Raw genomic sequence first — 4,513 nt, forward strand, 5'->3', positions numbered from 1 at the left:
GCTTGAGAACAAACTTGAGTCATCCTCGACACTGCATTGACAGCAGACAAATTCCGTCTGTTCTATATCTAGCAGACGAAGTTTCTGTGTATACGCTGACTACGGCACGGCGCTGCTATCCCCCAACGCTCTCTCGACAGACGGGCTTGAGCAGTTGAGTAATCATCAGTAAAAAAGAAAGAAAAGATGGAATCCAAACACTATCGAGCGCGCGCGCGCGAAAGCGTACCGGTGTCATGCGCTTGTTTGCCGGTGACTGGCTTGATGACTTCGTTGGCGAGGATGTCACGAATCGACGCGTAACCTGTAGACAGCCGTGTAACCAGATCGTACGTCGTGGCAGATCTGCACGCGTACGAATATTGGCGCAGCCTCCTCAGGGACAACATAAATTGAGTATTTTCTTCTTTCTTTCTTTCTTTCTTTCTTTCTTTCTTTCTTTCTTTCTTTCTTTCTTTCTTTCTTTCTTTCTTTCTTTCTTTCTTTCTTTCTTTCTTTCTTTCTTTCTTTCTTTCTTTCTTTCTTTCTTTCTTTCTTTCTTTCTTTCTTTCTTTCTTTCTTTCTTTCACGGAAGGTTTATGACAAACGCGGCACCGTCGACCGTCAGCGCATTGCGCTCCAGCCTTGGTTATCGTTATGCGGTTCTAGAGGGAGCCAAGACGTATTACGCGAACTATGCGCGCTCATTATGACTCCACTTAATGTAACACGACCATATATAGGATGCACGGAGCATTCGCTGCCACGTGCACCCTTGGGCATGGTACCGCTGGTACGTGTTTCGACCTCCTTCTATTATTTTCTTAGTCAGACCACTGCGGCTTTCAGGCCCTGGTGTACTACAATGCAGGAGGAAGAATAAACTTGATTGGCTGGTTGAACAATTGATTGATTTCTTTTATTTTTCGAGATAATAATGTTTACGTACCCTAACATACCGTGATACACAGAAATTTTGTGGCTATAAATACTGAACGTGCACTTACATATTGTTGCAGTAAAGCTTTCGAGATAATTAATAAGCGCATGTACAGTACGACCCATTATTAAAGGACCACTCGAATCAGTACCTTTCATATTGTTGGCCCCTAATTGCAACTGGACGTGGACACGTGGTTTATGCACGGCACTAGTCTGTCAAAAGGAGTCACAGCTGTCAACCACCAGCAGTCTTGTGAAAATCTAAGCCACTATGCTTTTGCAAGAGAGCAATATCTGGTCATGCACTGCACGCAAGTGTTCGCTTTAAAAGTGTACCCGAGCTGTTGAGGTGCAAGTAGACTATGCCGAATACATGAGTTCTCTATTGTTGCCCACCTTGAAACACCGCAAGGGATACACAATCTGGTTGTGTCACAATACGCTGAGTGTATACCTGTTACGAATACACGGCACTGCCAAAGCTGGAAACCTGAAACCAGGTCGCACCGATCGTCCGTCAGTCGTGTTTGACCAGAAGCGCGCAATATACGCTGGCTGCAGCGTGTATGCGCACACGAGGCGATCGCTTCATCACGAGCCAGGCTTGCGCTCGAAGTTTTCAGCGAGCGCTGATCGCTTCTTTTTTTCTTTCTTTTTCTTTTTGCACAACGTCCTCAGCGCACGCGTCGTAATGCAAGCAAGCATCACCGAACGCAGACGCGATTGCGTGCGCACGCGACTTACGGTGACGGCTCTTGGAAGCGCCCACATGAGGCTTGAAGTTGGGAATTCGTGTGGCGCATGTAGGCGGAACAAATTCTGATGATAATAATGATTGCTATTTTTTTACGTGCCAAAATTACGATATGATTATGACGCGCGCCGTAGTGGATGGCTCCGGAAATTTCTACCACCAGGGGTTCGTTAACGTGCACCTAAATCTAAGTGCACTGGCTTCTACTAGCATTATCACCTCCATCGAAAACGCGACCGCCGCGTCCGGGGTCGTACCTTCGGGTCAGCAGCCTAGCAGTATGACTCTTTACGCCACCGATTTCTTTATTTTAAAAGAGTTTTCCTGAATATTCGGAAAATCGGAAGTAAGCGCTCGATCGGAAGTGCTCGGAAGAGATACAAAAGACTGTCACTCGATATTTGTGAAATTAAAAAGAAGAAAAAGAAGAAGAAAAAAAGAGGATATTCGACCGCGTCTGTGCAGCAGGCGATGTTATAGAGCAGCGCCTGTGTCGTCTTTCATTTTCTTGTGCTAGAGGGGGCATTAATTAGATCTATCAGACAAGAAATCATCATACATCATAATTACTACAAATAACACCTCCCTGTACTTTCGTTGGCGTTATTGTCTGTTAGTTCTCATTAGTATTGTGTCTAACATAGAAAACGAGCCATTAAAAGTCATCTTCTTTCCTTCATTCATAGCGAGGGTCTCGTTCTGGCAGACTGGGTGCCTTCAGACAGTTTGCGAGGGATTATTGGTCAGCTGCCAGCTCGTAAAAAGATCACCTGCTTCGTGACGCCAACAGGCAGAAGAAGAGTGTTCAACACTCGCCGTCATGGCTACTAACGGCACTAACACTCCTAGGTTTAAATGCACATGTATACCCCATAATGTGGACGAGGGGATGACCGCCGCCGTAGCTCAGTGGTAGAGCATCGGACTCGTTATTCGAAGGTCGCAGGTTCGGTCCCTGCCGGCGGCGAGTTATCTTTTCGTCCACTTTACTTTCTTCACACTTTTCATCATAATTACTATACAAATAATATCCCATCTTCTTTCCTTGGCTTTCTTGTCTGTCAAGTTCTGATTAACGTTGTGTCTAGCAAAGAAAAACGAGCCCTTGAAATTCCTTCTTTCGTTCTTTTCTTGTACTGTGTTCTGTTTGCGCTGGCCATCATGAGGTAGTGTTAACGGAAGGATCGAGCGAGGAGGCTTCACGCGTACCACTCAATATATCTACGCCCCATTAATGTTGCAAATATTTCGCAAGAGGAAACATTTTTGCGAGTTGGAGCACGAATTCGTTACGTAAATAAGCGAGGCAACATTTGCGCAGACAGTAGACAAACAGCGCTGTAGTGTGTGTCTTCTTTTGTCTGCCGACTGCGTAAATATTGCGCCGTTTATTCCCGCCTCGTAGACATTTGGTAGATCGGAGTCGTCAACCGTGAAAAAAAAAAAAAGGGCGAACAGATGGAGCGATCGCCGGCCCACGTTGCCATGCTAACCCCGTCAATAAAGAAAAGTGAAACATTTTATTTTTATACGTTTATTTTTTATTTATCAAGTGCTGCAGACGCGTAGTCCAAGCAGGGAAGGCGACAAACGATGCATGCAATGAGTACGTTTGGCAAAACAAAACAATAACAAAATTATGACGTCGATTCAATTGCACAGTTCCATCCAGTTACACTACGAGGTGAAAAAAATAACACTTAAATATGTTAGTTCCTGCAAAGTAGGGTGTTAATGCATCATGAAATCAAGAGTTGGACGAAAGTACGTCTGGTCGGGTATGTTCAGGGTACGGGGCTCTCCAAGGGGCTCTCATGGTACGAGACGTTTCGGCTACTGTACGGGGGGCAAAACAAGGGCCCCGTATACGGGAGTCGAAGCGTCCGTTGTATTAAAGTGCTTTTGTTCGGCGCCTTCCTTTTACGTTTGACCGTTAATGTGTCATGCCCACGGTGGCGCGTAGTTCTGGTTAATAGCTGTGATAGATACACAGATGAGTGTATAGGGATCAAGTGTTAGTGTGAAGCGGTGTAAGGAATGCTGTAGTCCGTTACAACCTTAGAAAAGATGGCAGCTCCCGCTACAGCCATCGCTGTACGTCCATCCCACAGATAATTTGCACAAATGATCCATCCAGTAGCGCTTACTCATTTTTAACGCGATAGCGTTAAAGAGCTCGTATCGCAGAAATTCCGCCGTCGGTGTCGGCACCGTTGGTTGTGAGCGAAAAATCATCATCTTGTCCGTGACCGAAAAATCGAAAAAGCTACAAATAAAATAATAAAAATGTTGGGTCCGAGTGAGAATCGAACCCAGGCCGTCTGCGTGGCAAGCAGGTGTTCTACCACACAGCCACGCTTCTGCTGGGAGCTGCACTGAAAATAACCTTCGTGCTTCCCAAAAATACGCGTCCTGTATAAAGGTGTCACAGTACGAGATGTAATATCGCAGTAATATTGCGTGGTACAAGCGTACATTGCCAGCGGGCGTCACACCATGTCAATGTCAACGACTTCGTGGTTTAAAGACAGCCACCCATTACAAAAGGCACACACATTACTGCGCGTATTCCCTTAAGACCACGTAGTGGGTGCATCGCAACTTTGAAAACGTTTCTAGCGCATAATTGCTTCTGGTTTAAAGCATGCTACCCATTACATAAGGCACACACCTTAGTGCGCGCATTCTCTTAAACACTCGTAATTTTCGAAGTGCGCACTAGGGGCAGGATATCGCTATCGCGTTCAACTCTTAAAGGCGAAGCTTAAGTGTCCCCCAATTTTGTGACGTCAAGCACATCTGGAGTGTTCCAGACTTTTCAATGCAGACACGCGTTTG

General features: G+C 45.7%; 1 non-coding gene across 1 annotated transcript; it reads left to right on the forward strand.

Annotated features, from left to right (window-relative positions):
• Positions 1-2,570: 2,570 nt before the first annotated feature.
• Trnat-cgu (transfer RNA threonine (anticodon CGU)) lies at positions 2,571-2,642 on the forward strand. Its single transcript has one exon. It is a non-coding gene; the product is annotated as a tRNA-Thr (tRNA).
• The last annotated feature ends 1,871 nt before the right edge of the window (positions 2,643-4,513 follow it).

The sequence above is a fragment of the Rhipicephalus sanguineus genome, chromosome 11, assembly GCF_013339695.2.
Source record: "Rhipicephalus sanguineus isolate Rsan-2018 chromosome 11, BIME_Rsan_1.4, whole genome shotgun sequence".
NCBI classification, from domain to species: Eukaryota; Metazoa; Arthropoda; class Arachnida; order Ixodida; family Ixodidae; genus Rhipicephalus; species Rhipicephalus sanguineus.